General features: G+C 44.4%; 1 protein-coding gene across 4 annotated transcripts in view; it reads left to right on the top strand.

Annotated features, from left to right (window-relative positions):
* The first annotated feature begins 4,590 nt into the window (after positions 1 to 4,590).
* Positions 4,591 to 11,916, top strand: part of SYK (spleen associated tyrosine kinase) — a 596,672-nt gene continuing 589,346 nt past the window's right edge. For all 4 annotated transcript variants that reach the window (XM_069227459.1, XM_069227433.1, XM_069227445.1 and 1 more), the window contains exon 1: positions 4,591 to 4,980. The gene's annotated coding sequence lies outside the window, so the exon portion shown is untranslated. The remainder of the gene's footprint in view (positions 4,981 to 11,916) is intronic.

Here is an 11,916-nt window from a genome sequence, read left to right as displayed (position 1 = left end):
GCAGTGAAACCCCAGGAAGGGCCGTTTGGCAGTACCAGGGTCTGTGCTACAGACCACTGGGATCATGGGATTGTGCCAACTATGCCAGGATGGCATAGAGGGGGCAATTCCATGATCATAGACATGTTACATGGCCATATTCGGAGTTACCATTGTGAAGCTACATATAGGTAGTGACCTATATGTAGTGCACGCGTGTAATGGTGTCCCCGCACTCACAAAGTTCAGGGAATTGGCTCTGAACAATGTGGGGGCACCTTGGCTAGTGCCAGGGTGCCCTCACACTAAGTAACTTTGCACCTAACCTTTACCAGGTAAAGGTTAGACATATAGGTGACTTATAAGTTACTTAAGTGCAGTGTAAAATGGCTGTGAAATAACGTGGACGTTATTTCACTCAGGCTGCAGTGGCAGGCCTGTGTAAGAATTGTCAGAGCTCCCTATGGGTGGCAAAAGAAATGCTGCAGCCCATAGGGATCTCCTGGAACCCCAATACCCTGGGTACCTCAGTACCATATACTAGGGAATTATAAGGGTGTTCCAGTAAGCCAATGTAAATTGGTAAAAATGGTCACTAGCCTGTTAGTGACAATTTGGAAAGAAATGAGAGAGCATAACCACTGAGGTTCTGATTAGCAGAGCCTCAGTGAGACAGTTAGTCACTACACAGGTAACACATTCAGGCACACTTATGAGCACTGGGGCCCTGGGTTACCAGGGTCCCAGTGACACATACAACTAAAACAACATATATACAGTGAAAAATGGGGGTAACATGCCAGGCAAGATGGTACTTTCCTACACAAGGCAGGCTGTTTGTCGTTTCCTGCAGGCTGTGCATGGATTTTTGGCACACAGGGAGTTTCCTGAAGAGATTAAGGGGGTCATTATGATCCTGGTGGTCCTGCACTGTCACGTCGGCTGTGGCGGTCGGACCGCTGACAGCATGGTGGTGCAGGAGCGCCAAATTATGAAAATGGAAGTGAACTGGCTGTATTGCAGCCAGTTCACCACCTGTACCGCCGGGAGAGTAGGACCGCCTGGCCGAAGGTGGACCACCTTCGACTCGGCGGTCCACCTGACACCGCCCATGGTGTTGTGAGCATCCTTACCGCCAGGGATTCCGTGGCGGAATTCCTGGGTGTAACGACACTGGTGATAGGAATGCTCATTCCTGAGCCCACAGCAGGACTCCCCAACCCCCCCATGTAGGACCCACCCCCATCAGAAGCCCCCCACCCCAAGCAGTGACACCCCCTTCCTAATCCCCATGCAGAACCCCCACCCCCCTGATCCCTATTCTGAACCCCCTCCCCCGATCCCCATTCAGAACCCCCCGCCCCCACTGATCTTCATTCAGAACCCTCCCACCCTCATACATCCACGCAGGCACACATCACACATGCATACATACACGCACACATACATGCACACTCATTCACACAGACATGCACATATGGCCACGACAACCACCCCAGCCCCCGCACACAGACATTCACACACACACACATACACTTGCATACACATGCACACAAAGACAAACACGTCACCCCACCCCCCTCCATTCACACAAACACACACCCCCATTCATGCACACATCACTCAACACCCCCCTTCCCTCTCTCCCTCCCCTGTTGGTTGATCACCTTACCTGGTGGTTGCGTATTCATCCGGGAGGGAACGGGGTTCATGGCGCTTGCTCTGCCGCCAGCACCCCGCCTAGACAACACCAACTTGCCTATTACTAAGTTGTAATAGGCATGGCAATGTTATTTTGACGTGGCGGTGCCAGCTGAGCAACCACCACTGCACTGCCAACTGCCAGTATTGCTGCTGGCGGCTCTCCACCCACTTTACGGCGGAGAGCTGCCAGCAGTCATAATATAGTGCTGTGATGACCTCCATCACTGGCGGTCTTGTGGCTGGCGGGACTTCAGCGGTCTACGTTGCAGGCCGCTGAAGTCAAAATGAGGGCCTAAGTCTTTTTTTGCCCTGAGACCTCAGAAAACAGGATGCAAGCTCAATCCAAGCCCTTGGAGAGCACTTCTCAGCAAAGTCACTGGTCAGCAGGGCAACAGCAGAGACCCAGTTTATATACCTTAAAAATGCCTTTGAACTGGGGGAGTCTTCAAAGAGTGGTTTTGAAGTGCACAAGTTCCCCTTTCAGTACAGGCCTCTCTGTCAGGGTCCCAGTAGAGGGTTTGGCAGTCCATTGTGTGAGGGCATGTCAAAAGCCTTTGAAATGTAAGTGTCAGGCCCTCTATCCTTCCATCCCAGGAAGACCCAATCAGTATGCAGATGAGTGCAGGTGTGCCTGAGTGTCCTGTGTTTGTGGTTGTCTGGGTGAAATGCACAAGGGAGCTGTCAACCAGGACAACCTAGACGTTGATTGGATACAGGCTGCAAGGGACAGGTGGCTTTTAAGTTCAGAGAAATGCTCACTTTCTAAAAGTGGAATTTCTAAACTAGTAATAAAAAATCCAAACTCACCAATAAGCAGGATTTTCTATTACCATTCTGGCCATACTAAATATGACCTGGTTACCCCTTTCTGATCAGAATCTACCACTCAAGCAGTATCCGAGGGCAGTACTAATGCTAGCCTATGAAAGGAGCAGGCCTCACAGTAGTGGAAAATGAATTTTGGTCTATCCTGCAGTTGCTGCTTCTGCTTGTGAAAGGGGACAAATACTGGACTTTGTTGTGCATTCTTGCTTGAGAGGTATCTCCAAGGGCTTGGACTGACCTTGCCTCCTGTTTTTGAAGCCTTAGGGACAGCAAAGACGTCACCAACCTGTTTCTGAGACTGCATGTTGTTGGGTCTAGCTTGTCAGAGGGTGCCATTCCAGTTTCTGGGCCCCTGAGCATGTATTCTAGTCAAATTTCAGTGAAACGATATTGGACGATGCTGTGCGACTTCGTAAGGACTTCGCTGCACAGAGCCCGTGACTCTGCCTGCACCACAAGCCATGGACCTCGCAGAAGCATGGCGAACCCACCGACATCGCAGGCCCCGCGTCACTGATGCCACTGACGTCGCAAGGACTCACAAGATCGGAGTGTCGTAGCACTGACATTCGTGACACCCGACTCCGTCTCAGCACCTGTGACGTGACGGCGACCCTGTAAGGTCGCCCGCAGAATCGTAATTTCATCGGACTTTGACTGTGCTGGAGGTGCCCTTAGACCGACTCCTCGCAACCGAAGCAGCCTCACCTCCACTGCCCTGTAGCAAGGACCCGACAACTCTTTGTGACGCCTCCACTCCTCTGACTTGCAGCACCAGAACCAACTCCGCCTAGGATCCAGCGACACCTCACTCCTTGACTGCGTGCACCAACCTATTTTCCACACTTTTGCTGAGGTACAGTACTTGGGGGTCTGTGTGACTCCGTAAAAGGTGCCAGTGGTGTTGCATTGTGGGAAACGACTCCGTCATTACGCCGCTTAACAGCAAATTGCAGCATTGGTGCTTCTAGGCACTATTTTTTTTTTTAATTGCTAAATTCATATTTTTAATTGTGTATTGTGTATTTTTATCATATTTGGTCTTGTTTACTTAGATAAATATTTACTATTTTTCTAAACCTATGTGGTGTCCATTTTGTAGCGTCTCACTATATTACCGTGTGTGTTGGTACAAATCCTTTATGCATTGCTTCTGGGTTAAGCACTTCTACTCATGCCAAGCTACCCTGGGGGTCAGCGGGGGTTAACCAAGTGTGTTTCTCCTTTGCCCTGACTAGAATGACGTCCTTGCTTTGACAGGGGGCAACCTGACTGCCAACCAACGACCCCATTTCTAACACCAAGAATTAGAAACTGTGATGAGGAACTCAGAATCCCAATCTTGATAGAGCATATTGCCAATTTTATAACTGTATTAATTGCAGGGTTTTTTTATAATTCGGAGCGCTCAGGTTTTAACTTCTTAAGCAATTCATCCATTTTGGGTGTTTTCTTTGCAATCTATGACTTATAGTCATGCTTATCCCATTAGAAAATCAGGACTACATTCTCGAATGCAAAAAAAAAAGCCTGGTGTGGATGAGCTACTTGTGATGGACCTGGGAAACTTGAGAGCGCTATATGATGTTGTATATTTTGTTGTTATCAACCGAGAAGAAAAGCAATAAATAGATTACAAATACGTCCAACCATGTGCTTGTTATGAGAGGCACGATAACAGGTATATGTGGCCCCATCAGCCCCCTTTGTGCGGGATGGGTGGGGGCGAGCTCCAGGGTGCCCCCTCAGCACAGTACGCAGTGCACAGGCAGCAGACCACTGACTGGGGTGAGGGGACCTACAGGTATGTTGTAGGGGGTGCCCCTGAAGTTTCGTTACGCTACTGATATGTGGATATCAGGACGCCATTTATCTGGGAACTTCCTCGAACACACCACGTCTATTTCCTTTTACTCCTGCTGGAGCTCATGTCTCCACCTTCACCAAATCCATCTTAAAATAAAAATGTTAATGGCTGACTCAGGTTGCTCTTTCACCAATCATGGTCTGCACTGTTTGCTCGAAATAAAGGCGTGTCTCTCATGGAAACTCCTTTCACGTCACTTTCGGTGAGACACATTCACAAGGTTTACTTCTTTCCAATTGGCAGGCACGGCAAAATGTATTCTCCACTCACAAAAAGAGTTTGAAAAGGAGATGGAGCGAGGTCAACATTTAAATGAATATGATGATGATTACATGGGGTTTATAATTTGCTAACAGCAATCTTCCAAAGCAAAATATGTGAGAACGTCGCGACAAGGAACCAGGAAGATATCAGAGGTGCCAGGCTTCGTGGTGCAGCCCAGCGTCTCTGAAAACAGGCAAAGAAAATGTGCCTGGCCAAGTTACAGTTTCCAAGTCTGCTACTTCCTTGTAGCATATGTTAACTGTTTGCTATCCAAATTCCGTGGAACATTTGGCAAATGCATCAAGGCAGATCGAACTTCTGAAAGAAACACACAGTAATAGGTAAGGAATTGCACATTATTAATTTTTGCTTCTTAGCCTAAGAGGTAATCTGTGAAACCAGTGAAAACAGGGTGGGCGTGGGGAAAGAAGTTCATAGCATCTGGCAAACACTCACGTAGTATCGTTGTTCTGTGAAGGTTTGGAAGTTCTGGCAAGATTCCACATATGTCGTTATGTGTGCTTCCTGTATCTTCCACACACCTGTTTGTCCGCATGCTCCGTGGAGTGAGCACAGAGTCACCATGCCTTTGTGAGTGCTTTAACCCAGCTAACCTGCACATCATAGCAAAGCAAATCATATATCCACGCAAAGCAACGGAGCCACCTTGCTGTGCATGAAAGAGAGACGGCAGGAATGTGCCGTATTTACGGAGGATCCTTGCTCTCTTCCTTGCTCTCTTCCTGCTCTGGGGTGCCAACTGCAGCCTAGCTCCAACACAGGCACCCTTGCTCCCAATGCAAAGGTGTCTGTGTTGTAGGCAGGATTGTTTTGTGTTGTAAGAGACACCTTTCTGCACAAGAACATTTCTCTGAGGCTTTTTCCTCTTATGTGTGCTGATTTTAGCAAAATGCAGGATATACATAGAAAGAGGAAGAAACAGGGAGAAATAAGCTTTTTTCTCCTCGTTACCCCTCTCCTGGGGAGCAGTGTTCCCTGTAAGGTGTGTGCGTGTGCGCACGCGCACCTGTGCTGCCCGAAGTCCGCAGTGTCTCGTTTGAAGCGCGCACACACTTTTACTGCAGACCACTCGAGAGACATTTTGCGCCACAGCTTTATAAAATGGGAGCATTGCGAAAAACAGTCATTATCTTGTTGCTGTATTCCTTGGAAGCAGTGGCAGCGAATTCAGGCTGAGGAGAAGACCACCGTTGAAGAGGAGAGCACAGAGGAGAGCACGAGTGTCATGAAAGTATTCCTCTTTTACGGCAGTCTGCAGGGTTAAAGAGGGTCACAAGTTAAGCAGCTAGCAGCTCCTGCACATGCCACTTGCTGCATTCATTTAAAAAATAGGAGGCAGGCTTCATGACTTGTGAAGAAGATTGTGTAACAATTTTACATTCATGATGATGAAAGCATGTGGCATGTTTTGAGAAAGCACTGCTTTCTGTTAGATAAATACAATTTAAAACGATCAAGAGTGTTTTTATATTTAATGATACTCTCAGCCAAGGCTGGAAAGGTCTAAGGGTGGGGGCTGCCTTTGTTACTGGAAGCCACTTTTGTAGCAGTGCAGCAGTTCTGAAAGCACCTGGTACAGAGTTCCTTGTATATCCCATAATTTTCAGGCAACAATAAAAGTTTCAAGATGCCCCTGGGGATTCATGCACTTGCTGGAGAGAGCTCAGAATTTTGTCTAGTGGCAGTTTTGATTCATCTAAGGTAGTGTCGCACATTGGAATCTAATGGACTCACTCAGACTTTTAGCCGCCCAAGGTTGATAAAACGAGTACAATTGAGATGGGTAGCAACAGCCTCTCATCACTGCCTTAAAGTTTAGATTATAGAGCCCTGTTATAATTACTACTGATTGGCAGAGGAAGTTGTCTTGGAAACTCTGCATAGATGGTGAAACTTCATCACCCTAGGCTAGTGAAACACACAGGAATTTTACCAGCACCTCCCCACCGAAAGCAGATTTCTGAATGTGCCCCTCGGAAGACCGTACTTAAAAAATATCACACAAGAGACACTTCAAAAATGCTGAATGTCTCAGAACATCGACAAAAGTTTTACTTATGCTTAGATACCGCCAATGTGAAATTTGTGACCATGGAGGCCTTGTTGGGACAGTCACCACAGAAAGAAGGGAAAATAGCGGGCCTGCACAATGTGCATACATGTACTTGTATACATTTGCATAAGTTGTGTGTTTGTGTGTCTGTGTGCACTTTAATGTGCATTTGTACATATGTGACGTGTTTGTATGCTTGAGTACGTAGTTTGACTATGCAAGTACGTGCGGTTTGTTTGCATGTATGCACATGTATTTTTGCATTTGTCAACGTGTGTGCATCTGCAAGATAATTCTGGTGATTAATGTGCCTGCTGGAGAGCGATTGGAGTTTTGTCTCGTGGCAGCTTTAACTCATATAAGGTACTGCAGAGGGTTAAAGTTCCTGCAGCAAAGAACATTTTCCATGCAGATCACAGAACAGCATTATATGTGTTAGTGACTGTGGGATACTGTTTTTGTCACATAGACCCTTTTGTTACTGTGCAGTTCATAAGTTACAATCATTTAAAATATGTTTATTAATTATATGTTTTTTCCTGTACATCACAGTTCATAACAAATAATTGTACATTCTCTTAGAAACAGCAGGTGTGAACATTGACATTAAGCATCAGTTAAACGGTACACATCACTCAGCTTCGTTCCAATTAGTAAACTTCATTCAGGTTTCACTCAGTGCGTGTGTTTGTTTGGGGTTGGTCGTGTAGTCTGGTGTTGTGTTTACATGGTTTGCTTAAGTAATTATGTGATACAATTTTACTAGTAGGGTCTTTACCTATAAACCATAGTGACCCAGAAAAAAAGAAAAAGAAAAAAGAAAACTTAACAGTAACTGGTCTCAGAGGGGGTCTCGCAGCAGATTTCCTAAGGGATGGCGTGAGTGAGGAGGGATATAGTTGTGCCAGTGTCTCGAGGTATTCCAGAGCTTCAATCTTGGCATCCATGTATGTGCTTGTCATGTTCTTTATGTTTGTGTGTGTGTTAGCGTGGGGTTTGTCCTTCACAGCAGGACCAAAACACGGGGTACAGCAATCGCCGGAAAGATGCAGGCATTCCTGGAAAATGATAGTGAGGGAATCATTGAAGTGCCCAACAAAGATTGCCCTGTCCTGGTGCACTGTAAGGTCATCATTTACTATGCTGCTAATACAGTTGAATGTAAAATGAAAAATGTGTTGTAGATGGTGGAATTTTTGCCCACATTTTCTTGGGAGAAGAACTCCCAAGCCCTCCTTATAGTGGCCAGGCTTGCATGCATCGTCAGGTTCTTGGCACACATAGCCTAGGCTGCAGTGCACAGAGACCTTTTACTGCCGCACACAGAGGAAAACAATTAGAGGGAACATTGCTGGGGAGGTGTAGAATTTTTCCCCATTCCCAAGTTTACCACTAATGGTAAATATGGGACTGCACCAAAATCTATGGGCTGATGCATGGGAACACCCATGTTTTATCTATGGAATAACTCTTGTGGGAGAGTAATGCAAGGCAGTGACTTGCGCTGCCTTACATTACTGCACATTTACCAAGCAATCCACATGGTTTGATAAATGTCATTGTAGGTTTTGCGTCACCATTGCATTGCGCCCCATTGTGTGGCACAACAGTGATGTAAAACCTTGTTAAATATGCCCCTGTGTATATTACTAACACAGCTGTGAAAAGATAGCCCCTATGGTTTAATAGAAAGCTGTGTGGCACTCTTGTCCAGTTGAAGAAGACACGTCTCAGACTCTTGTATACTGTTGCCTACTGCTTAGATTATTTTGTCACACTTTGAATCATAAAATAATGTAGCCTGTGATAGGTCTAAAATATGTATAACACTGAGTACACACAGTCATCTGATCATGCATTAGAGATGTTCTTGACATAGGACCAATAATTCTTGTACCGGGGAATTCCTACTAATTTATGATTCCAAGAATTCTTGATGGCAAGCATTTGTTTCTTAAGAACAGGCTCATACTTTAGAGTTCGAGTAAGAAGATAAGGATTAGCTTGTCCACACCACACTTTTAAGGAGTGGACACTATACTTCTTCTTATTGTCCTTAGGGTATGGGGTGGAATTTAAGGTGTGATATCAGTGTTCATTTTTCCGAGAACTCTAGAAAAGCCCTTCACAGTCAACAAAGGTGGAGTTGTGAATCAATTAGCAATGCTCTGCTCACATCATTTCACATTATGCATCTAATCATTATCTGTAAATCCAGATGAGGTCTGGGTGCAAAGCTGACTCTGCCCTGGTGGCAAAGCCTGTCAATCTGAAAAAAATAACACCTTCCTAATGTGAGTGGTGCATGGACTCAAAATGCTGAAACATACTACATCCTACAAACAGCATGCAAAGCTACTTCAGCACAGTCCAGGTTTGCCTCTTATACACAGTGTGAACTTTCCTACATAAATCCATTTCAAACACACCAGAAGAGAGAAAAAGAAATGCAAGAAACTGCACAAAACACTGCTAGGCACGTTTAGGGTCACCTTTTATCTGTAGCTCTATAGAGTGAAAACCAGGCACATGGATGGCACTGCAGAACTGTACATGAACTTTAACTAGAATATAAAAAGCAGATTGTTAGATAATCAGGGAAAATATAAAACTAATAGCTAGTCAGAAATTTGTCACTTAAAATTACAAAGTTAAGCATGTTTTAGGACTTGCTTAAAGTGAATTTAAGCAACTGCATGTGTGAACATTGAGGAGTCTCTTGTGCACTTTTTCTACAGAAGGACTTAGTAATGGATAGGAATGAGAGAGGTGTAGTTATTACTTCTACTTAAAATAGACATTGAATTAATAAGGTCTTATATTCTTTGTGATAGTGAAGCAGGAAGGACATAGGTGAATAGAAAACACATTTTTGATCCTGAATGCTCCAGGAAAGATTGGAAGATGGTTTATTGTGATTTAAAGCTGGGAGTATATTTGTGCTGCAGGATACACATTTTTAATCTGACACTATCATCTTGTGGTTGTAGTGTGTTGTGGTAGGTTGGTTCATGAACCATACAAATAGTTATGAGAATTAATCTGCTTTCCACTGGGAACCAAGGATTTCGGGACTGGAGTACTGGCAGCAGTAGGACTGAACAGTGAGGAGCAGGTATGATATGCTTCAAGGTTTTAAGGAGGTATAGCTGGTGGACCACAAATTTGCCATTAAGGTAAACATACACATAGTGGCAAACAGTTTGCAGCCTTCTGTTGCAGTGGGAACATTGTTTGATTTCATGCATTTCCCATTTATCTACCCATTTTAACCGTTTTAGTGCACTACCTCCCTGGTGTGGGTCACGACCAATGGCCGACACCAGGGAGGGTGTTAAAAAATCCTCAGGTGCAAATCCTCGGGTGCATTGCACCTGAGGATTTTTTTTTATTTAAAAACACTCCGGGAGACACGGAAGGCCTTCTGTGTCTCCCTCGAACCCCCACCCGCCCCTTTGTGATATCAGCATGCCGTGAGGCGTGCTGAAGTCACTGTTTTTTTTCTCCATCGGAGCAAAAAACAGCCCCAAACGGCCTTCCCGACATTCGGGAAGGTCTCGTTTGAAAGGGGGGAGTCTCCCCTTTCAAACAAGGCCTTTCTGAACCGGTTTCATGGCACTCGATTGCAGCACAGCTGCGATCGAGGGCCAGGACACCCCCACTAGACACCAGGGATTTCACTTGGGGGGGTCGGCCCCCTCCCTCGGAAAACAGGCCGCCCCTCACCCAGGGGCATATTATTTTTTTTTAAAGGTAGGTTTACCCCTCAGAGGCCAAAATTACAAAAAAGGTCACTATGGCCCCCACGGAAACCATACAGCTACTATAAAATGTGTATATATATATATATATATATATATATATATATATATATATATATATATATATATATCCATGTATGTGTGTGTATATATATATATCCATGTATGTGTGTGTATATATATATATATATATATATATATTAACACTCCGGTCAGCGTTACTCTATATATATATATCACTTTTGTCAACGTGTGTGTGGTTTCCCTGGGGGCTGCGATCGACCCCTAGGAAAACCAGACCCACATATAAAAAGTGATCTATATATATATATATATATATATATATATATATATATATGTTCTCCACCACTTGTCTTCAAACAATGGACATACTTCAACTGACGCGTTTCAACTGTAGCTGTTAGGCAGCAATAAAAAAGTCAAGTAAGTCTTGTGATTATGTTTCTCCTACAGAATGATCAGACTTTTGTCTAGTGGCAGTTTTGATGCCATAAAGTAGCGCAGAAGGTTTATATGCCTACTGCAAAGATAAAATCTGACTTTTTATGTAAATAGCTGAGTACATTAGTAAAGTCAGTCATTACCTGCTCTATAATACAAATTAAATGTATGTGCGGGGGCTATGGAGAGATAAAGGGCACTTTTGCTGGGTGATAGTGAGGGAATCTGAGGAGGAGGTCATGGGAGTGGGAGCACCAATAATGACTGAGCGCTAGAGGTGCAGTAATAGTGTCTCTTTTTTTGAGTGTCTTGAAAGAACGTGCTGATTGAGGGAAGAAGCCAAGGTAAGGTGACCTCTACTGTTGCACGTATCATACACACCAGCAATTTATTGACTGTCTACATAGGCTAGTGTTTTAGAGCAACAGTATAGCCAGTATGTAGGAAGTTGGCTCTGTATGTGCTATTTCAAAGTAAGGAATAGCATGCACAGAGTCCAAGGGTTCCCCTTAGAGGTAAAATAGTGGTAAAAATAGATAATACTAATGCTCTATTTTGTGGTAGTGTGGTCGAGCAGTAGGCTTATCCAAGGAGTAGTGTTAAGCATTTGTTGTACATACACATAGACAATAAATGAGGTACACACACTCAGAGACAAATCCAGCCAATAGGTTTTTATATAGAAAAATATCTTTTCTTAGTTTATTTTAAGAACCACAGGTTCAAATTCTACATGTAATATCTAATTCGAAAGGTATTGCAGGTAAGTACTTTAGGAACTTCAAATCATCAAAATTGCATGTATACTTTTCAAGTTATTCACAAATAGCTGTTTTAAAAGTGGACACAGTGCAATTTTCACAGTTCCTAGGGGAGGTAAGTATTTGTTAGGTTAACCAGGTAAGTAAGACACTTACAGGGCTTAGTTCTTGGTCCAAGGTAGCCCACCGTTGGGGGTTCAGAGCAACCCCAAAGTCACC

Source organism: Pleurodeles waltl, chromosome 1_1 (assembly GCF_031143425.1).
Source record: "Pleurodeles waltl isolate 20211129_DDA chromosome 1_1, aPleWal1.hap1.20221129, whole genome shotgun sequence".
In the NCBI taxonomy this organism is placed as follows: domain Eukaryota; kingdom Metazoa; phylum Chordata; class Amphibia; order Caudata; family Salamandridae; genus Pleurodeles; species Pleurodeles waltl.
This window is presented reverse-complemented; position numbering and strand designations above follow the sequence as displayed.